The sequence below is a fragment of the Anolis carolinensis genome, chromosome 5 (assembly GCF_035594765.1).
Source record: "Anolis carolinensis isolate JA03-04 chromosome 5, rAnoCar3.1.pri, whole genome shotgun sequence".
Lineage (NCBI taxonomy): Eukaryota > Metazoa > Chordata > Lepidosauria > Squamata > Dactyloidae > Anolis > Anolis carolinensis.
The window spans coordinates 132,895,023-132,921,702 of NC_085845.1; the positions used below are offsets into that span (position 1 = coordinate 132,895,023).

The 26,680-nt window shown below is 38.0% G+C and overlaps 1 protein-coding gene across 1 annotated transcript in view; it reads right to left on the bottom strand.

The window, feature by feature from the left end:
- The window catches only part of plxnb2 (plexin B2), a 398,065-nt gene that overhangs the window by 189,130 nt on the left and 182,255 nt on the right, over window positions 1–26,680 (bottom strand). Inside the window, exon 3 of the mRNA XM_062982295.1 lies at window positions 7,815–7,871. The gene's annotated coding sequence lies outside the window, so the exon portion shown is untranslated. The remainder of the gene's footprint in view (window positions 1–7,814; window positions 7,872–26,680) is intronic.

Consider the following 26,680-nt stretch of genomic DNA (forward strand, 5'->3'; position numbering starts at 1 on the left):
TCATATGAAACCCGGGAGCCAAAATTTAACAACAGCAGCAACCTCCTGCTGCTTCTGGAGATTACCAGGAACTGTGATAAAAATCATGTGAATCCAACTGATACAACTTAGAACACAATCCAGGGTAGGATGTCCATGTGTAAAACAGCAGAATCCAGCAGAAACAGGTAGGGGAGTTTTCTCTTCTTACTACAATCCACCAAAACCCTTCTTTGGAGAGCTCGGAGACTCTCCAGGACTGCAAAGGTTGTGGGGATGCCTATTTTGTAAGACCACTGTTATCTTGGGTTGAGGTCTCCAAGTCACTCTAATTGTCCCACACCCACCTCTTTACTGCATGACTCTTAACAATGTAATTTTAAAAAAATATTATTACCATTCCAAGTTGGAAAACAAAGAGCAGAAGATTACATAAATAAAAGCATTTTAAGCAGCCTAGAAATGTGGAAATACCTGCTCCAGGTTAGCATCTGAAGATATGAGACACACTGCTTAAATGGAAGCCACTGTAAAGTGTAGAAACAGAGTACAAATAATCCACTAAGCAGAAAAGGCAGGCAGAAGCCAGACAAACAAAGTTACTATAACTTGTAAATTGAAGCGTAATAATAAAGACATACAGATCATGAGTGTAATGTCTACATTCTTGGAAGTCACATATTTCAGAATTGTTGTGAACTTTTGATATAGTCAAGGAATACAATCAAATGCACTGCTTGCTTGACAGTCTTTACAAACAAGTATTATTACCATAGATATTGAGAAATGTTTACGGCTATTTTTACCAGTATAATCTGTTCTGACATCAGTTCCAATCATCTTTAACCACAAAGGTCTGAATCATTTATGCTCATTGTATATTTGACCAAAACCAATACAAGCTTGTTGAAATCAGCAACGCAGCCCCCTCCACTGGAAGGAGAGGTCACCTGCTAAGAGCCTAACTGTACATCCATCAAAACACCAGGGTTCAAGAGCTCTGAATAAGCAAGGCTGCCATCAAAACACACAAAGCCTGATTTGAAATACAAAGAGCCATACCTCAGAATTGCACTACAGAACTGTGTGTGCTGCACTCCCGCGGGTTCAGTTTTCTGTTTGAATGGAGCTTCTGGCTCTTGCATATGCATGGGGTAGTTAAATGGCCAGGGCAACCCACAGAGGGGGCCAGCAACTCAATTTAAGCTGGAAGCCAGCCATGTGGAATGTACCAACAGAGAAGTACTAGGTTCGTGTTTAAATGAAGATCAGGCTAGAAATCATCTCACACTCCCATCACAGGTAAGACACTGAGGTCCTGATGAGTATTTGCAATTTCAACATGTGAAATGATTCAAAAGCACATTTAGCAATTTTAAAATGCAAAGTTTCTTTCAAAAAGCACATATTTATAATATTCCATATTCAGATATAAATTAGACACAATGGAAATGCTAAAGAAACACAGCAGTTCAAAAGATGTACCATATTCTGGGACTTCATTAACAAGGTGAGGAAATCACTTTTCACCTTTCCTATTAACTAGCTAACCTGCACTCTGCCAGCTGCTCCCTTTCCAATTTGAAAATTTCAATTTGCCCTTTATTTCTGCCTGATTATTTTCTCAGAATGCCATTTGTCTAATCAAAAACACTATGCCTTTTAAACTGTTGTTTCAGAGCTTGTACTGAGAGATTTAGGCAATACATCACCACAAAGAGAGCCACTATGCTGTAGTGGTCTGAGCAGTGAACTCTGGAGACCAGAATTCAAATTTCCACTCAGCCAAGGAAACCCATTAGGAAACCTTGAGCAAGTCAAACACTCTCCACCTCAAATGAAGGCAGAGGCTAATGCCCTGCTGAACAAATCTTGCCAAAAAAACCTTGTGATAGGTTTGTCTTAGGGTTGCCATAAGATGAAAACAGCCAGATGACACACAACACCAGTCATCACTATATGGAAATATGCTAATTCAATCTAGCACATCATCATCCTATTGATTTCAAATGAGTATTTAATCGAAAACTAAAGATCTATCTTGGTGAGGAACAACTGTCCAATATTGTAGTAGAAAGTCTCTAGTTCAATCGCTGGTAGCTCTGGTTGGAAGGACTCATAACAGATATCATAAAAGATAGTGACTAAAAGGGATAATGCCAAACCAATGACATTGGTGGGAATCATGTGGCCTTTCAGATGTTTTTGAAGTGCAACCCCCACACTCTTCTGGAATTTACAGTTCAACAACTTGTGGATGACTACATGAGACCCAGCAATGGGCTAAATGGTCAATCAACCTGAGGAAGAATGAGGTGGCTTCCTGTATTCTTATTTGAGTACAGGTTTGTACTCCAGTTAATTGAAGATTGGTTTAAGAGTTCCTTATTCGCTTCTGGTTTTGTGCCTTTGTGGTTAATATTTGGATAGTCCAACGGCAAGCAGCAGGGAATTCTTCTCAACTTGAAATCCAGACAATTTCAACAGCTACTTCAGCTGTACTGTTCAATTAAGCTGACAGGTCTTTTGTGCCAAGATTCTCCCCATTCTCTTAAGTGGCAACCTCTTCCATCAAAATACTATTTTTTGGCTGCTATTTTGTTTGCTGTTTCCCACCTTCTCTGCTTTCACTGTATGCACACTCACACACAGATGGTGATAGTGCGGGACAAAGCACAATGTGAGAGTGTGGAGTCAATGCTGGAATCGACAGTATTATTTTATTCTGGAAAGCAAACTAGTTACAGTTCTATTTACAAGACATTAGAGTACTTCCAGAGGCACACATTTAATGTGTTACTACAGGCCATTTGAATAAACTGCATATTGAACATGCCCAATTACCTAATAAATATCGCAACTCATTAGATTTACCAAAAGCAATGCAGCAAATCAAAGAAAGGCAAAGAAGAAGAAAAAGGCACCTATGCTGAATCTGACCGTGCTGAATATGCACCTTGAATGAGCTAAGAAAATAAGGGACACAGCACAATAGCAGTTATCATTTGTAAGTGTTGCCAACAACAGTGAGAGGTAGATAAATTGCCATCAGTATACCTCTCTTTATCTTCTGTATTGACCCACCTCTTCCTGTGCATTAAATGCCTCATTGCTGAAAATCTTCAAAAGTTCCCCGTCAACATTTTTGTCTTTATAGAAATCACTCCTTACTTTATCACACCAACCAGAAATCATTCAGTTATTTATTAACTTGTGTTCTAGTCTTTCCACTAACAATAGTGCTTATAGTATCTAAGAACCAAATACAGTAAAGTAAAATCTAAACCCATCAACACAATTTAGATCATCTCAACAATAAAGGTCAGATTGAAAAGGCTGTTGCTTAAAGATGCAAAACAGATAACTGACTATAGTTCTGAATGGAGTCCATTCCAACACAGAAAACAGCCTGTAACGCATTGAAGGAATCCAAACTCCCAACATGGTAGAGCAATGTTTCAAGTGGTGATCCTTTCCAACTCTATCCTAAACAGGCAGCTGAATTTCAACATTTAAAGGGGAACCATTGATGCTACAGAGACCAAAAAGCCTATTTATCCATGTTCATAAAGCATTTGACTATGGAAGAATATGTATTTATTTAATTTATATTCTCCCTCTCCCATATGGGAACCAAAGTGGGTAACACACTAAAATGATAAAATACTTCACAACAATAAAGCTAAAACAACCTGTAAAACAAAAATTAAAAATATATTTTAAAAACAATCAACTTTAAAACATTAATTTAGAACAATTGAAAACACATTAACACCTCTTGCACATTAAGAACCAGAGTTGTTTCTCTAATTAGATAATGAGGATCAGAAACTGCTGATGACTAAAATTTATATAATCTGATTTGATATACATGTCCATAGCTTAGCTAGCTGAAAAGGGTTCATCCTTAAATCTTGGAGCACTGACAACATGATAATTCACAGATTTCAGCAACCCACACATGCACAGATGGGGAGCCTCTTGCCCAATGATGTAAATTATTAATTTCATTCTCACACAGAAAGATTAAAAATGTCAAAAGTGTTCTCCTAGTTGGGTGAGGGCTTGCCTACATGGAATAAAAAAAATCATACATCATAGGTGCTGTAATCCTGACAAAAGACATCTGTGATGATTAGTTTACAACATGCTTCTTTAGGCTTTAAAATGTTTCAAAAACATTGACTTCTACCCTGAAGTTTTACAGAAAACCCAAATGTTTAGGTATGTGGCCAGCCCCCACACGTGGTATTGCTTTGTTGTGTCACTGGGGGGAAGAGTTAGTGGTGCGTGAATCTAGTTGGTGGGAGATGAGGATTCCCACCAGGAAGTGGCTCCATATCACATTGAACTTTGATTTCACATGTGCAGGTTACATGTGCAAATGCTCACACATCAGTATATTAATACCTTTGCTTATCAGAAAATATGTTTATTGGCTGGCATGACAGAAAAGAAAGCAAAGCATTCATAGCTGAAAATAATAATGAAGGACTGGCAATGAGACCTTCTTCTCTCTGTATGACATGTATGTCACTACAGGGTCACTCACTACAAAGTCCTTACAGACCAGGAAAACGTGGTGCCAGAGCATTTTTAATTAGTGTAGACAAGCCCTAAGATTACCACTGGTTTTATGTATTTCCCCAAAATTGGGGCTTTTTTTTGAAAAAAAAATCATCTGTGTAAAAAGATATGCTTTTTGTGTAAAATAATTTGGGAACAAATGAAAATTTTAGCCCATATCACCAAATATGTAAAACAAAAACAGATAAAAAATGAGTAGACCTGTTCTACTATATTGAAACTCCTTTTTTTATCAAGGATGAGAAAATTAGCGAATAATCTTTGCTCTTCTTCTCTGTTCAATGCATGGTAAACTCTAAAAATATCTGTAAAGAGAAATGCTAAAAGTGTCACACACAAAAGAGCTCAAATGTGTGTATCGCAGCACCATTTAATTATGGATTAGGCTGCCCAAAGTGAAAACATTGCTTCTGAAGCTGTAAACAAATGGTGAAGTTGTATTTCACTCACTAGTGGACATTTAGCATACCTTTTAACAATACTGTAAATACAAATGACTTTACCAGTAACACCACAATTATTTGATCAGGAAAAGGACATCGTTTTTTGTATGCCATATATCCTAAAATAAGCAATGGATAGCATTTTTGTAAACATCCAATCATGCAACTAGCATATAATATACCTTAAGGATTATATATTTTGTAAAATTATTTTTTTCCAGCAGGAAAGAATTATTCAGGACAAAAAATCAAAACAAGTAATGTAGTACATGACAATAAATGTTGTATTATGTTATTCCGAGTACTCTATCAATGTAGTTTTGAACACACATACACACACACAACAAATGCTATGAAGCATAATTCTCTTGGCTCAAAAAATCTAATGTCGACACCTCTCACTCCTCTTTGTACCAAATATTTTCTCTCACATTCATGGAATTATTTCCCCATGTAACCAATACATGTCTAAAATACAGTCTATGAAGAAACTAAGATAACAATTAAAAAAAATCACAGTTGTTCTCCATTATAGCCATGGTTTAATGTGTCCGTGGTAGGAGGAAAGACTGTCTCAGTCTGTACCAGTATTATTTTATATTGATCAGCCACTCAATTTGCTCCTAATTCATGTGCAAGTTTGGAAGCTCAGACACTCCAACACGAAGTCTATTGCATCTGTGCATTCAGAGTTCTTTAATACTCCATTTACTCACAGTCCTCAACAAAACAACTAAAAAGTGGCTGAATAATTCTGTCATATTCGCCATTAGTTACACTTATTTTGTCAATATCTGGGAGAAGTATTTGAAATGAATGAAATGCTAACACTTTCTTCCTGTGGTCTTTTTATGCAAGATGCATAATCTTGGATCCTATATAAGGTAAGTATAAGCCATAATACTGTCTGTCAAAAAACAAAAACACAAAAGTCCTTTAAATATTAGTTAGGGGAAAATGTAGCAACGTGTACTACGCATTGGGACAACTAACAGGATTTTATACATTCCAATCTAATGTGTACAATATTCTTTGCATCTTAACAAATGTTATTTTTAGTATTTTGTAGTTTATCCACCTGTTTCATTGAGTCAGTTACTGTTATGAGTAAAAGGAATAACCTAAAAATTAAAGAGGTTGGACCTAAACTATGATGCTTTTTATTCTCTCCCACCTAGATAACTTTTGTACATGGGCATATTCAAGATGGTAAGCTACAGTTGGCATTACAGCTAACTAACCTATTATATGTGAACCAGCACTTTGGGAACCACAGAAGTCAGTTTTTAAACATTTTTATGTCCTTCCTACACAAATGATAGGACAAATTTTGAAACATGACATTGCTCAGTTACCAAACACGTATGTCTACTAAAATTAAATCATCTAACTTTGGAGAGTTGACTTCCAGCAATATGTCAACAAGAAGCAAACGAAACATTCAAACAAGCTATCACGGGTCAAAATGTTCACTGTTATATCAAAACAGTGCTGAGTATGCCAAACATAATCAAAAATTCAGCCGGGCAAGCATTATGTTGTTGAAACAGGATCACAATCTGTATATTCAGACGTTCTCCTCTTTCCTTCCTCTCAGAAGTGGTTGAAAGAACACATTATAAAGATATTTGTGTGATCTAGAGCAATTTTACAATTCACAAGACTACAGACTTCATGTATAAGTTACCTTTTAGACTTCCATTCATCTCTATAGATGCAATCTAATTTGGTACAGCTTTGGCTAAATGTTCCTCTGCAATCAAGGCCAATAATTAAGTGAGCAACAGTTAGCAATGCTTTTCCACACAACTGCCTATAATAATTGAAGCCTTCCTGCGCATTAACGCAACCCTGCACACGGAGCTTGATGTGTTACAGAATAGGGTGGACAAACATATGGCATCAAGTCACTTTCATGCATCATGAATTCCTGAGAAAGTGACATTACCTCATGGCAGTGAAATGTATTTGAAAATGTAATAGTTTTAAGTCTCTATGTCTACAAAGAAACTTGCTCTCCTACTTTAAACAGTTTAATGATTTAGAACAGGGGTCCCCAAACTTTTTAAGCTGAGGGCCGGTCCATAATCGTTCAGTCTGTGGAGGGGCCGAATTATCATTTGAAAAAAAAAATCGAACAAATTCCTATGCACACTGCACATGTCTTATTTGCAGTGCAAAACAACAACAATGAAAGAACAATACAATATTTAAAAATGAAAACAATTTTAACCAACATAAACCTATCAGGATTTCAATGGGAAGTGTGGGCCTGTCACTGACCAATGAGATAGTCAAGTTAATTAGGATTATTGTTGTTGTTGTGTGCCTTCAAGTCATTTCAGACTCTCGGCAAGCCTAAGTCTAAAATTAATTAATTATTTACTACATTTATTTACTACATTTATATCACACGTTTCTCATCCCGAAGGGGACTCAGAGCAGCTGTATGTACATACAATATATTATATTATTAGCATAGCACAATATTAGCATTCTATATTACGATATTGAACTATACCACTATACTGTAATATTATATGTAACATATAACATATAATTAATATTATTATATGGTATTATTATTAGTATTATATTGTATAACATTATAATATTATTATCAATATATGTATATACAACATATTATTAAAACTGATATAAAATATTATATTATAAAACTGAGGGTGGGGGCCAGGTAAATGACCTTGGAGGGCCGCATCCGGCCCCCGGGCCTTAGTTTGGGGACCCCTGATTTAGAAGAAGCAATCAATATATTTTTGGGAAAAACTAGGGAGAAAAACTTACGTGCTCTGAGTCTTCTTTCACTTCACTGATTTTCCACAAGTTATCTGCTTGGTTTACCTAAAAGGAAGCAAATTAATAGATTTTACAGCCAGCTGTGTATTGTTGCCATATTTTCCAGCCCTTCAATATTCTTGTAATATATAGTTATCTGAAAAATACAGTATATAAATCAGTGCATTTAAGTGGAGTAGGCAGTAGCATAATATTTTAGGTCACAAATCACTATTGAAATTAGTGAGACCATCAAAGGTCAATGTCTTTAATAATTCACTACTCAACAATGCTGTAGGAAGTGCATGAATGACCAAATACTCAAGGTTTAACACTAATACACCCCAAAGGTAATTATATAGCAGTCTGCTTATGCATATAAAAGACCAAGGTTAATTCACAAGAAATTTCCAAACCATCCATCAATAAAGACCTTTTAAACATCTATTAAAGATTAATTATACTATGGATATTGAAGATGATACCTTTTCACAGCACTCCTAGTACACTCAGATTGTTTTATAATGTTAATTCTGCTATGGTGCTCAGAACTATGCAATTGAACTCTGAAATATTACTGGGATTTGCTGTAGGCTGATAAGGTTATGTCATCAGGCACAGTTGAACTCCCCTGAGGTGAAACAGGCTGCATCTTGAATGACAGGTCTATCTTATAACGCATTTTAGAATCACAATTTCAGCCGTGAAGGAAACAGTCTTTTCTCCTTCCCCCTACACAACCAGCTTATGTTGTTTGATATGAAATATGTAACTTCTAAGTAAGAAATATTTTCAGAAGTAGCAGTGTTGTCCGTGCAACAAGGTCCAACAAAATCCAAATTCCATTAACAGTGATTCTTTTTTTGCAAAGCTTCAAAAACTTGCATGAGGTATTTTGTGCATTTCGCTTAGCACAATAAAGGGAGAACTATTTTGTAAATTTTGTGGTAGCTTTTAATTGCCATTTTTCTATCCTTCATCCTGAGTTTCTTAAATCCAACATCCATCAGTGGTCAGTAATGGATGATTCTGGCATCTGCTGTCCAAAGGTGCTTCTGCACTAGACTTAAAACATGTGCTGAAGTAGGTTTAAGTCCCCATCCCCACCCCAAAAACCTGGGCTTTCCTGGGGTGTGTATGTGTGTGTGTGTGTATGTCTACATGCCATCCCAGTAACTACCGAGATGTCATGCAGCCACCCCGAAGCCCCCAAAATGACCCCTTAAAAGCTTTTAAAACTTACTGGGTTCCATTATTCCCCCCCAAGTCTCCTGCCATGTCATTTCCTAGTGCAAGGAGAGTGAGAGGAGGAAGATAATGGCATCCAGTAAGTTTCAAATGCTTTTGAGGGGTTATTTTGTGGTTTTGGTAGGGTGTCTACAAGGTATCTAATTAATTTGGAACAAAGAAGGGAAACTCTGCTTTGTTGCAAATTAATTCGGTTTTGCCGGAGGCATCGTTTGGATGCCTCTGGTAAAGCCAAGACAGGTCTCAGTTTAAAGGTCTGTCTGGATGGTCCCCAAAACATCAGGAGAGCACCAAAGTTGGTTAAAACCACTGAAACAGGCATGGTTTCTCTACTCTTTAGATTAAGAGATAGAGTCCTTTGCCTTTTGTCAAATAATCTGGAGTCTGTCTGGATCCTTTTATAATTTTCTGGAAACTTAGTTGACCAACCTCTGAAGGTGTTAAACCCGTACTGACAGAGTTGCCACCAACACTCAATTTAATCATACCTACATAGATATCAGAACATCATGATATTTAGCTGGGAATGTGACCAGGTTCTTTATAGATAATCTTTTAGGCCATTCATTATATAAAATCATAGATAATAGATTTCATATAATAAATGATAGATATACAAAAAAAATATACAGTCTCCTTAGGGAGAAACATGTCATGACAAATGTCTGGACACTTTGCTTTCACTACTACATTACGCAACATTGCATGTGAAGCATCATCCATTCATTACTTTACTGGATGTGGCAAGTCAGATTTCACACGTTCACGGCTTTCGGAACGGGAGGAGGGCAGGGAAACTCAACAACAGCCAGGTGGTTCAGAAAGTGATAATGAGGAAGTCCAATTAGGCAGAGAGACAAGGTTGCTTCTGAGAACTCCCTAGACGTTTGCTAAGGATTGCTGCCAAAAGGCTGGGAACCCAAGGTAAAAGGAATGCCTTCATGTCTTGTAAGAATGGGTAAATACGGGAAAATGTGGGGAACACATTTCAGATCAAATAACTTTGCTTTCAGAGCAAGATCTGTTTTGTTCCTGTTTCAAGCCACAAGTCCTATTTCAAGTTTTGCCTATATATTTTGGGAAAGTATTCTTGCCTTCATGTTCCTGTTTGTTTCATGTACTTTGGATTCTGCCTTGAAGATCATGTTCCTGTTTTAAGCCTTGTCATCTAACGATTTATTTGCCATTTCCTGGTTCATTGGATCCTATCTTGATTACTGCATTTTCTTACTGCATTTTTGCCTTACTTTTTGCTACCCTTTTATCAATAAACTGTTTATACCAAGTCTGTCTCAGTGGGGTGTGTTGAGAGCAAGGTGGAGCTTTGCTGGGGTGCAATAAATAATCCTTTATCTTTTAAAATATGCCCTAGCTATATGTTCATTAAAATATAACCTTGCTATATATACAAAATACCATTTCTTCTGTTGAGAAACTATCCATTTTTAATCAGCATCCCAGGGGTTAACATCAGTGGGCACTGTTAAATCTAACAGTGTCCATTACATACACATTAACAGTCCATTATAATCATAACAGCAAAATATCTATTTTAATCATAGCCTAATTCTTTTCACTGTAGCATCTTCTACCGTACAAGGGCATTTTTATCAGTTTTTTTGGAAACAGCCTGACTTGCAAGTTATGTTTCAATCTTTTTTTATGCATTGCACCTGCAAAAGCAGATTTGTTTTGACTTCTCTTATTCTGTCCCTAGATTTGGTCCAGCTTATCATTTCTTCTATCTGATTGAATCAAAACAAAGGTGTTGATGGTACATCATTTATGCCATCCAATCAAAACAGAGATCTTAAATATAATGTTACTCCAGGTACAGTTTGAATATTTGGCTAGGAGGTTTCTTAGAATTCAAATCTACTTATACCTCAATATTGATAGAAATACAAGCAATTTCATCTTTTTGTTCACATTTGAGTAGGCATTCTGCTCAGGATTAGCCTGTTTCCCTTTTCCAGTAAAACACACACACACCCTACATATAGCATTCTGCATTATATTTTGTACTTTCTGTGTTATACTCTATAGCAGTGGTTCCCAAACTGTGTTCTACAAAACTCTAGGGTTTCCGTAAAAAAGAAAAAAAACCCTTTAAAACATTTTTAAAAGTTTGTGCCAAAGTATGAAGATTTTATTGAAATGCAATGTACCATTGCTTTAAAAACATTTGAATCTCTGAATTTCTAAACTGGCAATATAAGAAACACCCAAGGAATAGAAGTAGCTGAAAGAAGGGAAAACTTGGTGGGTTCACTGTACTTAGGGCAGAGTTAGGGTTCTCATGGAAAATCAGGGATGGTATTAGGTTTCCACGGACAGGCGAGGAGGGTGTTTTCTGTGACCAAAACAGTTTGGGAACTGCTGCTCTATTGGTTTCACTCTTTGCTCTATATGTATTTCCAACCCTAAAACCTGGCAGCCAAAATCAGCCCAGTCATTTAAAAACCTCTAAGGATTTCAGGGTTTTTTCCTGTCCACAGTTGCTCTATGTTTCAAAAGAATCAACAAGAGGAATGCTGAATGCTCATTTGGGTCTTCAGCCAGCTAAATAAAGTGTGACAGTACAGGAAATGTTCACAGTCATGTTATTACAGGACTATCTTTTGTCTGTAGGCAGTCAAAATGCAGTAATGATTTTGGGACACAGCAGCTGAGCACAGGCTGGAAACTTAGCTCTAACCTTTCAGAACGTGAGCTTTCAACCAAAGTGGACTGCCTGATCTTAGATATACATAAATATCCCCGAGATAGTGTTTCACACAATGCCATAGTCCTTACATTATAGATGCCTGGAGGGCAACTGATGAAGAACATAGATGACATAGCAATGAATTTTTAAGCTACATGCAGTCCAGTAAGTCTAAAAAGTTTAGAAACTGGAGGATTAAATCTTGAGTAATGTTTCAGGACTTACTTTTCTTTTGGAAATTTACTGTCTAACCACATGATACTGACAAGGGTGTTTTATTCTGGCAGAAAGAAAATTAAGCCTATGGACAGTAAGCCACAAATTGTTTCACCAAAATATATTTCTACTGGGGTAAGCTTAACAAGTGATTTCAAAGCTGAACAGGAAGCTGCTTTTACACTTCAATAAAAATGAAAGAAGGCGATATATACAGACTGGGCTATATTGTTTAGTGTACAAGGTCATTTTGGAAGAAAGGTTGATGATACAGCCATGAAAAGTGTAACCAATCTGCTTTGAAGTCAATTCACACTGTTAAGCTGCAGTTATGTTCTGGGGACCCACAGGTTGAGAACCACTGCTCTTGATCTTTAGAAATGACTGGTTTACAAACTCTATGTCCATGAGTATGTTCATATGGGTAGCAAAGCAGCATTGCAATTAGCTAAATATAAAAAACAAGTACAGTCATCCCTCCACATCTGCACTTTTGCAAATTTGATTATTCACAGATTTGACTCAAAATGTTGTCTCTAGGAATCTCTAGGACCTAGAGCAATATTTCTCAACCTGGGGTCCCAAGATGTTTTTGGCCTTCAACTCCCAAAAATCCTAACATATGGTAAACTGGCTGGGATTTCTGGGAGTTGTAGGCCAAAAAGATTTGGGGACCCCTGGTTGAGAACCACTGACCTAGAGTCTAGGTCTGCCTCCAGTCATGCTGAAGGACCTAGAGATTTCTATAGAAAACACCTCTCTAGGATTCTCTAGCTCCCTCAATGCAATTCCATGATCAGCTTTCAATGGAAGTTGACCACAGAGTCATCTGGAAGGCCTAAAAATTCCTAGTGTTGTCTCAGGTAAAATAGCAATTTCTTTATTATGTTTTATTTCATTTTCATGGGTGTCCCTGTGCCCCAATGAATGCGTAGAGTTGACTCCTAAAAAAATAACAAGACAAAATGTCTTTTTAGACACATTTTCTGAATTTGGAAAAAGGTCCCATAGCCTAAACTCTTGGAAGAGAAAGACCTTATGAATATATGTAACAAATGTTTGCAGCTCAACCAAGGGAGAAAAATATGGACAAAACCTTAACATTTCATAGCTAAGTGCCCAGATCATCCTATGTTAGGGGAACTATCCTGCTTACTTGCACAGGACAAGTGGCATGGAAGCCACCGCATTCTACCAGAACTATATCTGACTTTCTGGGAAATTTGAAAGGTGAACACAAAGCTCCTTTATTCAACTCTGCAGTTTGTTTCTCCTGTGACTTTCAGCGAGGCTTCTGTTGTGATTATACTTCAGTCTCAGATGACTACATTCCACTTCCTTTCAGTTTGGGAGAGGACATGTAAGAAGGCAATTCCGTCAAATATTCTACAGATTCCCCTTATTTTTTAAAGCACACTGCAAGTGAAGAGAAATTGAGAGTGGATAAAATTAAGTTCAAAACAAAATTGATATGCATCCTGAGAGTTATATTGCCTGCAGGTTTTTACTGCCAATTGATCAACTCATATAAATACATATGACGTGCCTGTGATTTCTGAACAATCCCAGGGAAAATCAGAACAAAGACAGCCGGGAAATAGGCCTACGGTGATTTCAGGCTGCGTGCATACTCCAGACAGTAGAAATAGATATATCCTGTCCTCTAATGAAAAGTGAAACTTTTCCTTCAACTAACACACTCAGACAAACACACACAAGATGGGTTTGACAGCTTCTGAATACCAGACTTGTTTCCTGGTTTCTTTAATGATATTAAATCAGAGTTAGTTCGTATGTAGCACAGAATTCTAGCTCAACAAAAAGGTGGAAAATGGAAGAGATGGGAGAGGAAGCATGCAGCTCCACTACTCACTCGATAGCTTCATAAATAATAGTTAATTAAACCTTGACTATTTTTAATTTCTTCATATTGCCTTTCTTCCAGTAAGGTTAAGGAGACATTCAGAACTCTTCCTTATCCACATAATAACAATCCTATGAGGTAGATCAGGGTGCCTTTAGCTTTGAACTTTTTTTTAAAGGATATCATAATATTAAATTACTAGTTTGATGTGTAATTATTTTAATAGGAATTTAGGGAAGTTTTCTTGTTCAGAAATGTCAATCAAATGTTATGTTGCATCAATCTAAGTAGCTTGATTATCTATGTGATGGTGGACGAAATGTATTGTGCTACCAATTTAATACAGTACAATTATTATTATTATTATTATTATTATTATTATTATTATTATTATTATTATTATTATTATTATTACAGTATTATTATTATCGTTATTGTTTTTATTAATAATGTAAATTTTCCTTTTATGAAAAGTCAAGAGTCAGGGTCAGATTTGGAGCTGGACAGTAGAAAAATAGAGAAGTTGGAATTAAAGGTTTGATATACCAGTTCCACAGTCCCTAGTATTGGCAGATTTTACTTTACCACCATATCTTTTGCATATCTGTCCCTCACAGAAAAAAAACTCACAAAATTTTCATCTGCAAATGCCAGTATTCATGGTCATTCCATTCAATGTCTGTACTCAATGGAGACTCATTTGTTAGATGTCAGACGCTGCTTAGCTGCTTACAAGTTCCATATAAAACACTAGCTGTGCCCGGTCACACGCTGTTGTGGCAAAGTATGGTGGTATGGGAAATAAAGTATTGAGGAATTGGTAGTAGTTAAGGTAAAGGGTAAAGCTTTTCCCCTGACATTAAGTCCATTATAAATGGATTATATAGCTGCGTGGAAGAGCCTTGAGTCTACACTGCCATATAATCCAGTTAAAATAATCTGTGTCTTATAGGCAGTGTGGAAGAGGCCTAAGTGAGGCCTAACTCTGCCTGTCCCCTGGGCTGAGTGGGTTGCTAGGAGACCAAGTGGGCGGAGCTTAGCCTTCTAACTGGCAGCAATTGGAATAAAAACAATTATTCCTCTCCCTCTAATTAGGACTATTTTTCTTTTCTTTTTGTTGTATGAACGTAGAGGCATGGATGAGGGGTTGTGCTGCCAAGTTTAGTGTTTCTGGGATGTGCAGTTTTGTTGTTTTGTCCTAGGCCGAAATTTCATTACCCTTTTATATATATAGATATAGTGGATCCAGTTCACTGATATATGAGTTCCCAGTTTCCACTGGCTGCACATTTACCACAGAGCATGGGAAATAAACAAGCTGAACCTGGACTCTTAACACAGTAAAACAATATGATATAATAGGCATCACTGAAACCTAGTGCAATGAGTCTCACATTTTAAAAAAGAGGCTGGATAGACATCTATCAGGAGTGCTATTATTGCATATTCCTGCATAAAGGGTTTGAATTGTATCACCTTTGTGGTTTCTTCCAACTTTCTAATTTATGAGATGGCTCTAGTCCAGGCCTGGGCAAACTTGGTGTTTTAGACTTCAACTCCCACCATTCTAACAGCCTCAGGCCCTTTCCTTTTCCCCCTCAGCTGCTTTAAGGTGAAGTTCAAAACACCTGGAGGGCCCAAGTTTGCCCATGCCTGCTTTAGTCTGTGGGTCACTTTCTGCACATCTTGCATTTAATCTCTGTGTTTGGAATTTTGTTTCATAGCAGCATGTAAATACAGTTTTGTATGTGTCCGGAAAAATGCACGGAGGTCTATGTTCACACTTAAGAAAAATCCATATAAACAACAGAAAAATATGCAGTTATTTTGAATCAAGCAAAAATTGAACATCCTTCTACTCCTTCTTTAAACTTGATAAAAACAACATTGCATCATAGTTTAATCTTTATCTTATTTTGTTCTTCATCCTCCCATCCCAGTATTCTACCTCTGTACAGATAAATAAAAAGTCAAACATGAGTAATGAAAGGAACAGCTGAAAATATCTTTTGTCAAATATCCCAGTAGGGTTTCATAATAAGTAAGTGCCTTAAATCAAAAGGTGAACAGGTTTATATTAAGTATTATAAAAAATATACCAATACTTGATGTGGGAATTTATGGGCTCAGACATCAGCAGGAATCTTGATTTGTATTGACTGGGTGTTTTCAGACTCCCAAAATATTTTCTATTTGCAGCGTTAAAAAAAATAACCCTAATATCATTAACTACTATCTCCAGGGCAGAATATGTACCAAACTGTGCTATCATCATTATTTTCAGATTATGGATAGTGTCTGGGGGCTTGTACTACAAAATTTACCAGTCTTCACTTTATTACGTTTACATTTATCTTATGTTGGGTGAAGGGTTATCATTGGCACAGTAGTCACTAAAAATTCTCTGCTCACCAAAATGTAAATCCACTGGAGCTGGGAATTGAAACAGAATCCCCATTTCTAAAAGGTAAAAGTGGATCTTTCCATTTTTAGATATTATACTGAAAGCTAAACAATAACAGATTTTAAAATACTGAGCTGAGCAGATGTATACAGTTTTATGGACTATTCTGTACAATGTTTCAATCCCCCAAAGTATTTAGCAAAGCTAAAGAGCCTTGAAAACTGCATTTGCCATTTTCATAACAAAATGTACAGGCAATGCTTGATACAAGTACATTCTCTTGCAAGGGGACGCTTTTGATAGCAATGATTTCCACCAGCCAATTACCTTTTTAAGGTACCTGCCAATTATTAAGCATATCAGTTTACCATACAGCAGTTTGTGGAAAAACCTCTGGAACATTAAATTCTTAATATTACTACTATCAATATGCAGCAAAGATAAAATTAAGAGGTAAGGTAAAGGTTTTCCCTTGGCATTAAGTCTAGTCGTGCCCGACTTCAGGGGTTGGTGCTCATCTCCATTTCTAAGCTGAAGGGCCGGCATTGTCTGTAGACATCTCCAAGGTCATGTGGCCGGCATGACTGCATGGAGTGGCATTACCAGCCCATCGGAGCAATACCTATTGATCTACTCACATTTGCATGTTTTGAACTGCTAGTTCAGCAGAAGCTGGGGCTAACAGTGGAGCTCACCCCGCTCCCCGGATTTGAACTGCAGACCTTTTGGTCAGCAAGTTCAGCAGCTCAGTGGCTTGACCTTCTGCGCCACCGGGGGCACTGTTCCATTTTCCGGGTGGAGGCCACCAGGGGGTGCTAGAGAAGAGAAAGATAGTCAATTTGGAGGGGGGAGTTGGGGGAGGAAAACCATTTCCTTTGGGTTTTTTTCTGGTTATTTCCCCTTCCCATATCATAAATGAAGGTTGTTTCCACAACGGGGACCATGGGGGGGGGATAACAGGACAACAAGGGGAAATACGTTTTCCTCCTTCAACCCACCCTCCACCCCTATAAAATTGACTATCCTTCTCTCTCTAGTACCCCCTAGTAGCCTTCACCCGTATAATGGAACAGTATCAATTAAGGAACTGAGAGGATTAAATTAACATGTTTCCTTAGTCCAGGGTCAAATTGTACAACACTCCAGGGATTGGAACAAGTCACAATTCAAATGGCTAAACTGGCATGGTCTGATGGAAATTCTAGTACATCATCTTGGGTAGTCATAACTTTTCCTCCCCCTAACTAGTTTAATCCAATTGATTTAGTTACACCAGAAAAGGTACTCAATTTCTGAAGAAATGTTGGCTCTGTTTTGAAAAGGTCATTCTATATATCAAATTACGATGTTGGTGAATTGCAGGGGGTTTTCTGCTAGCAATAGCTGCACTGCAGGCTACTATTACTGCTATAGCTCCATTTGGTCATTTGGGAGTTTTAGGTTGAATTCTTCAAGGCTGAATACAGCAGCATGTCCGTACCCTTTCCACCCTTTCGATTTCTACATCAGTTTTTCTGAATACAAGATAGGCTTCTACATTTTACAGACCCACTGCATGCATCTCTTTGTTTTAATCCTATTGAATCCAAAACTCACACAGAATAAAGCACATTAAGTATAGAAAACTGTATGGCCTCTTGATCATAAAGCAAACTGTAAAATGATTTTCTTCTCAGTCTTTGAGGAGAGCGCAGAGAGTGAGCTACCCTGTTTCCCCTAAAATAAGACATCCCCAGAAAATAAGACCTAGTAGAGGTTTTGCTGAATTGCTAAATATAAGGCCTCCCCCGAAAGTAAGACCTAGCAAAGGTTTTGTTTGGAAGCATGCCCACCAAACACAACACCAGAGCATGCAGGATCGGTAAATTTACGTACCATAAAGTGTTGTACATGGAAATATTGGTAGTAACACGAAATTATTGATAGGATTCACAGTTTTCTGGTTATGCTGGTTTATGATGGCAACTACTGTACAGTATATAAAAATGTTCATTTTTTTGTTAATAAATGTGAATTCTTCTTCATGGAAAAATAAGACATCCCCTGAAAATAAGACCTAGAACATCTTTTGGAGCAAAAATTAATATAAGACACTGTCTTATTTTCGGGGAAACACGGTATGTTTTTTTTTTGGGGGGGGTCATCCTTGACTGTATTTTTAAAGGCTTGTGGGGGCTGTGTTTGTTTTTGGCTGTAAGCTTTCCTTGAGCACTTGGCCTAAGGGGGCTTGGGCTGAGTTATTGACTTGCTTGGAGACTGAACTAGCTGCCACTGGTTGTTTAAAACTGCTATCTCAGTCTATGAGGAAAGAACAGAAGCTGAACTATGTTTTGTGGGTTATCCTTGACTCTTTGGCTGGTTTTATGCCTTGTTGGGTGGGGGGGGGGGGTGTTCATTTTTAGTCAATGTGATCTCCCTTCAGCATATGATCTAGGGGCCAGGGCTTCTACTGGGTAGAAGTAGAGCTTGCAGTCACTAGCTCTATACGTGGAAGACATCCATAGGGATATCAAGGTGCTTGTTTATAAAGCTATTGTTCCCCCAACCCTACTACATGCCTGTGAAACATGGAGTATCTACAGACGTTACACTCAAATCCTGGAAAGATTCCATCAGTGTTGCCTCCGAAAAATCCTGCAAATCTCTTGGGAAGACAGGCGGACAAATGTCAATGTGTTGAAAGAAGAAAAAACCACCAGCATTGAAGCGATGCTCCTACACCATCAACTCTGCTGGACTGGCCACGTTGTCCAAATGCCTGATCACCGCCTCCTAACGTAGTTACTATACTCCCAACTCAAGAACAGGAAACGTAATGTTGGTGGACAGGAAAAGAGATTTAAAGATGGACTCAAAGCCAACATTAAAAACTGTGGCATAGACACGGAGAACTGGGAAGCCCTGGCCCTTGAGTGCTCTAACTGGAGGTCAGCTGTTACCAACAGTTCTGCAGAATTTGAAGAGACAAGAATGGAGGGTGTAAGGGAGAAACATGCCCTAAGGAAGGCACGTCAAGCCAACCCGGGGCCGCCTTCCATCTAGAAATCGATGTCTTCACTGCGGAAGAACATGCAGGTCAAGAATAGGTCTCCACAGTCACCTATGCATACCAAGACACTATCCCTGGAGGATCATCATTCTCGAACTACAAGGGATCGCCTAAATAAAGTAAGTAAGCTCTATAGAACTGCCAAGTCAGTATTTTGAGTTCCGTCTCTAAGGGCCAGTGGTGTATGCCACAAAAAAGAGCTCCACTAACAGGTAAGGCAAACAGACATTTTGCAAGGGCATTTAATACAGAAGTTTTGAGTTCTGTTTCAGTGCCTACTTAATACTATTAAATACGGATGGTGTGAGAGCTGTTACAGGCACCTTCAACAGATATGTTATGTTTGTGATCTTGATGGAGGGTGCGAGTAGCCATAACTGCAGTAGGTGCAAGTCAGTGGCCTGTTAGAAGAAAAAGTTCAGCAACTTGAGGTCTGTGTATTTACTCTCCAGCATATTAGGGTGCATTAGGTTTTCTTGGACAGAGCAGAGCAGACTATCGCAGGCGAGGAACTTACAGCAAATGTCTCCAAAGAGAAGTTCTCAAATACAGAAGGTAGGCATTTGGGGGAATGCGACACACAGAAATAGAAGGATCAGGGATCAATGTCTGAGTTTGGAGATAAATAATCAATTTCAAACTCTCCTTCTTAGCAGTGAGACAAGGAACAGCAACATGAGGAACAGTGTCAGTTCTCAGCAATGGTGGCACAAAAGGCAGCAGGTTAGCAGCATTGGGTAGGGGGTTGGGGAGGCTTTTGTGGGGGCTGGCCAGGACAGCTGCACAGTGAGAAAAATGAGTAATGTTGGGGTGAAGATTCAAAAAAAGTTTCTTCAAAGTTGAGGATCAAAAAAGGGGGTGCATCTTAGAATCAATGGTGTCTTACAATCAATTGAATATGATGTCTGGTCTAGAGAAGAGAAGGTTAAGAGGTGACATGATAGCCATGTTAAAACATTTGAAAGGGAACTAGATTGTTTTCTGCTGCTCCTGAGACTAAAAGAAGGAGTAGGGGACTAAAGTACAGGAAAAGAGGCCCCACATAAATATTAGGAAGAACGTCCTGATGGCAAGAGATGTTCAATGTGCAATATACAGTAGAGTCTCACTTATCCAACACTCACTTATCCAACATTCTGGATTATCCAACGCATTTTTGTAGTCAATGTTTTCAATGTATTGTGATATTTTGGTGCTAAATTCATAAACACAGTAATTACTACATAGCATTAATGTGTAATGAACTACTTTTTCTGTCAAATTTGTTGTATAACATGATGTTTTGGTGCTTAATTTGTAAAATCATAACCTATTTTGATGTTTAATAGGCTTTTTCTTGATTTCTCCTTATTATCCAACATATTCGCTTATCCAATGTTCTGTCGGCCCATTTATGTTGGATAAGTGAGACTCTACTGTATGCCCTATATATGAGTGTGGTGGAGTCTCCCTATTTGGGAAGTTGGATGGTCATCTATTGGGAGTGCTTTGATTGTGTATTCACAACTTTCCCGGGTCTCTTCGAGGAGAGAGGGTGGGTTATAAATAAAGATGATGATGATGATGATGATGATGATGATGATGATGATGATGATGATGATGATTCATACATGGTAGGGGGTCGGACTGGATGGCCTTTGTGGTCTCTTCCACCTCTATGATTTTATATGTTGTAATTTCTTTATATTGCTTTTCAGGCTATTTACTCAGTATGATTTATCAGAACACAGATCAGTACTGGAATTAGGGAATCAAAAGATATATGTTTTTTAAAAGCTATTTTTAAAAGATGTGATTGTGATGACTCATGGGCCATGTAGTCCCGTTCCTAGTACTATTGTGGCTGATGAAGAGGAAAACTGGGGTTTCCAACCGTTTCAGCCAGAATTGGAGCCCTTGCACCTGCGAGATGTTTGTCCACAGGAAGTCAGCCAAACAAGCCTTGAGCAGAAATCTCCCCCATTTTCTCGCCGGGATTATTATAATCAAGATAGAAGCGCTCGGGAGGCGACTCGCAGGAGCGCCAGGATAGCTGCCAGACAATTAGCTGATTAAGTCTGTTTCCCTTGGGAAACTTTAAGGAGTCATGCATCTGGACACACAGTATGGGTTTCGTTTCTTGTTCCCCAGGGAAAGTGTTCCTTGGCGGGAAAACAAGATCCTATATAGGTGTTTGCCCGCAAAGAAATCCTTGCGGAGTCAATTCGTCACCTTGTGGAGTGAGATCGTGTGTGGACTACGCTACTCCAGACCCTTGCCTCCAGGACCAAGTTCCAAGCCTTGTTTCACGGACCTTGTTCTAGCATCAAGCTTTCCTTGTTCCACGGACCGCGCCACGGACCCTGTTCTTGCTTCTTGTCTTTTGTAGCCACGTATCAAGCCTTGTTTGCCAAGAATCTAGTTTGCTTCCAGCCTTGTTGTCAAGCTCCATTGGACTTAAGGACCCTGTCATTTCCCCACACTTTGCTTGGCAAAGTGTGTGTTTCGGTTTTGGGATTACAACTTTGGACTCTAATATCACATATTGGACATTGTTTTTCTGGACTATTTTTGACCTTTCCTGAAAGGTCTATTTCTGAACTTTATTCTTCACTTGTTTTTATTGACTTTGTATATTCCTTTAATAAAGATATTAGATAGATTCTGGTCTCTGCGCATGGTTATTGGTGCTCTGCAGCCTGGGTCCTGACAGTGATGCAGAAACCCAAATTGTGCTATTACACGCTATCAAGGGAAGCATTTGTGCATTTTGTCCCACCGTCCTTCTGCATTAGGCAATTCATGATAGTACTCTGTAACAAGGGAGGGTGGGAAGGGACAATTAAGGGCACAGGATGCCGAGAGGAGAAGAAGCTTGTTCTTATACTGAGAAACACAGTGAAAAGGAGATAAAGTACACATAATGGGCAAAATGACAGTCTATGACAGTCAAATCAAGAACTACCTCAGGGATGGGAGAAAGTGGATGATGGTGGAGTGTGCTGAAGTGGCACCTTAGATAAAGAAGATAGACAGCTGTGATTTTATGTTGCACATTTTTTTGAAGACAGAAAATGATCTAAAGTAAACATAGAAGTTTTGCTATTTATAGCAGCTTGGTGAACCTGGGAGACTGAAATCCCCACTAGCAAAATCATATCAGCATTTGTTTTTATCTAAATGTTAAAACTGTTGAAAGCAGAAGCTTTGATTAAAGCAAGGACATGAAATATGTGATGTTCAGACAAGGCCGGACAACAACAACTTTCATCCTTTGCCAACCTATCTCATAATCAGAATGATAGGCAGTGCAGTAGAATAACTGAAGGCATATACATTTCCCAACCATGTATTACACAGGAGGCAGAAGAGAAAAGAGCAGAATGTCATCTCAATCCTTCCTATACATTTATGTATATAATAATACATAATGGGTCCTTGGTTTCTGCTGCAGTTTGACTCCAGGACCTCCTATAGATACCAAAATCCATGGATGTTCAAGACTCATGATATACAATGGCATAGTAAAAGAGGGCCACATGAAATGGCAAGATCAACATTTACTGTTTGGATTTTAAAAAAATACTTTCAAGCTATGGATAGTTGAATTTATAAATGTAGAATTCATAGATAAGGAGGGCTGACTGTATAGTGTCAGATCTTTCCTATTACCTACCGGTATAGAAATAATCCAAAAGGAAGAAATAAGAATAGTGAATCAGGGGAAAAACCTTCCCTCAAAAAAAAAAGAAAGAAAGAAAAAGAAAATAATTCTCCTTTCATATGGAAGCTAAATAATTTTTCTCTCCTCCCCTTTCTGTTTACATTACCAAGATAGGAAAACTACACTTTGGTGCAGTCTTCCTTCTTAAGGTTGAAAACAGTATGATGTGTGGTTTCCTTTCTAAGAACAATATGGAGTGAATGATGACTGGAAAAGAAAGGGTTAAGTCTCTTGGGAGAGTCTATCAAATTCTCGTAACTAGTTTACTCTTCCTGTAGGCATGGAGGAAATCCACAGTGGCCACAGACATTCCTCACCCTTTCAAGGATGCTCTTTGTGAAATGAATGTTAATGGCTAACCAAACCACAAACAATACAAATAGTTTTCAAAACTGGCTCCACTGAAACACTAAGAACTCTTCTTCTTTGCAGGCTCGATTTCTTTTTTTTCTTCCCAATTTTCCACTTTTTGTTCACAAGATTTTTTCTCCCTGTGCACTCAGAAAATACTTCTCTGCCTACTGTTTATCAGTGAGCAAGGAACACATTAGTCATCAGTTTATGACCAAAGAAAATCAGCCAGAACCACTTTACTTGCAAGCTACAGAGTCTGCAGTTATTGTATTGAAGATTCAGGAAAAGAACTCTCTCTGTATTGTGACACAAGCCTGTAAGCTCTCCAACCTCTACAATAACATCTGACCCACTAGTATGTGTGGGTGTTGGACAGAATATGAATGAACTAAAAGGATCCACAAATCCAGAAAGATTTGGGTCAAATATAAGACAGACTAAAACATGGATCTCCCTCCCTTGGGATAAGTGTGTGCACATTTATATACTCTCTACCTAAAAGTGAATCTGCTGCATTTAATCCCTGGAGAAATATAATTAGCAGTTTTATGTGAATTATCTTGTTCATGGGCTGGAAATACAGGTTTAGCTCTTACAAAAAGCACATAGTCATCTAGATCATTCCAAACTTTTTGTGGGATCAAAAAGAACTGGATGTATCTTTTTGTCATAGGTTCTTGCTCATGTGCATTTGTGAACATGAGAGATGTATACATGACATGGCAAATGTAGTACTCAGGGCAGTTTACCTTCATCTTTGCATGTTCACACAGAAAGTGTATACAAGCTCAATCACATCGAAAATATAGGCCCATTGTTATTACTAAGATATTCATTAATCCAATAGGATTAACATAAATGTTGAATTATCGAGTTCTCTTGTTTTAGTGGGTCTACTCTAATTAGTACCAACAACTAGATTTAGGCCAATAACTTTATTTGCACAAGGTGAAAAACGTAAACGTTTTCCCTGACATTAAGTCTAGTTGTGTCTGACTCTGGGGGTTGGTGCTCATCTCCATTTCTAAGCCCAAGTGACAGTGTTGTCCATAGACACCTCCAAGGTCATGTGGCCAGCATGAGTGCATGGAGCACCATTACCTTCCCACTGGAGTGGTACCTATTAATCTACTCACATTTGCATGCAGGTTGGCAGAAGCTAGAGCTAACAGCGGGAGCTCACCCCATTTCCTTGATTCGAACCACTGACTTTTTGGTTCTCAAATTCAGCGGCTCAGCAGTTTAACTCGCTGCACCACCAGGGGCTCCAAATTAGATATAATAACAGACAAGCCACAGACAATAAAAGGGGTTCTTTCACACTAAATAAGCGCTTCCATTTTAAATATCATGACTGCTTTCTATAGAATCATGAAATCTAGTACGACATTAGAGTGTCTGGCTGAAAAATGTACGTATACTTCACTAAACTATAAATCCTAGGATACCACATAATGTTGTCATGGCACATAAAGTAGAATCACAGTGCTATAACTATGTAGTGGGAAGGATTCAAGGCATGGACACCAGTATTATATATTATATATATATAGGGAAAATGAGTAGGGAGTTATATGACCAAAAGAGTTCAAGAATTGGTGTGAACTGGTATAGGTGGAATTAAGCGGAATCAATAGAACACAAGCAATTAAACTTCCCTAACTTTAGAATAAAATGAACAGGAACAAATAAGCAATTTAAATTCTCAGTGATCAACAGAAATAAAGAAAAGTTTCCCAGAAAAGATTCTAGTTTGTTTATTTAACCTACAGTTACTTCTCAGGTACTTTCCATCTCTATAAAGGCATTCTAATGGTGTGCTGAAATTACGGATTTCCACAACATATCCCAAAGTATTTTCAGTAGCCCCTTTCCCCAATCTGTGGGGGAAATGCTTCAAGACACCCCAAAGGGAAACCTGAAACCATGAATAGTCCCAAACCCATATCAGACATATTTTTAGACTGAGGGAGGTTGAAACTACAGAAAGCGAACCCACAGATAAAGAGGAACTACAGAATATTTTCAGACTGCAGTTTAGTGGTGGTAATTGAGACCATAGAAAACAAATTCACAGATGGATGAACAGGGTGGCTAAAATATTTGTAAATCTCACTACTTGGGCATTTTAGTTTTCATACTTTGTTATTGGGAAAAAAACCCTGCAAGATCATTATGGTTTTAAAATATTGCTCTGCATCTGGATGTGCATTGCACTGATAACTGATAAGTGGAGAGTTCTCTATAAAAATTATAATAGACCTGACCTGGAAACGTGATATCCATGTACAAAATGCACAAAAATGTAGCTATATTAGAAGATCAAAGGAAATTGCTAGTAATTGTTACACTCTGTTCCCTCGTCTATGTACCACAGAAAACGCAGTAACTGATAGGATGATGATATAATGAAGCAGGGAATCTAGGCCATATTTAGACAGGCATTTGCAAACTTTCCAAGGTGGCAAGCAGAATCTAATTAGCACATGAGGTCAATTTCTTGACATCGTTTTTTGAAGATAGAGCTGTGCTTTAAGAAGCTTAGATGAAATATGCAAAGCTATTGAAAGACATCCTATCAGACCTCTCTTATGAAAATTTTTGCCTGCAATCATATCGAGGCCTATTCTGGAGGAAGGTAAAAGTTTTCTCGGTGAAGAGCAAGGTTAAAGTTTTCTGGATACTAATTGACTTTGCAAGACCAAAAGGACTAATTTGAACATGCCCCTTTACTGTCACACAAGAGAAACAAAAATGGGAAAACACCAGTTACTGATACCTCTTTTCTCCTCTTAAGGGCCAAAGCTGGTAAAGTCAAATATGCATTTGGTAAAATTATTTCACAGCTCCCAAGCCATCTTTGTTGTTGCTTTCTAGTATCAGAAAACCAAACCAAGACCAGACTTAGTGGTAAACAACAACAACTTATGTCCAGAGTGCATCAGCAATTACAAGTATTAGATGGAAATCTTGCTTGACATAACAAATCCAAATTTAAGCATTTCCAACAGATGACTATCCAGCCTCTCCTTGAAGATAATCCCAAACTATACCACAGGTCCAGGGAATTGGTTTTCTTGTTTAACTATTCTTATTAACATCAGAACATTTTCCTTGAATTTCAAACCAAATCAAGCAATTAGATCTAATGTAATCCTTTGGGGTAGTAAAGAGCAGGTTTTTTCCATCTACTATGTGACAGCTCTTCAGGCATTTGAATAATACTATCGTCACCATTCAGTCTTTTCTTCTGGTGGCTAAGAATAATTAAGCTTGTGCTTCTTTTATTTAGTTAATGGGATATAGACACACACACACACAAAGACACAG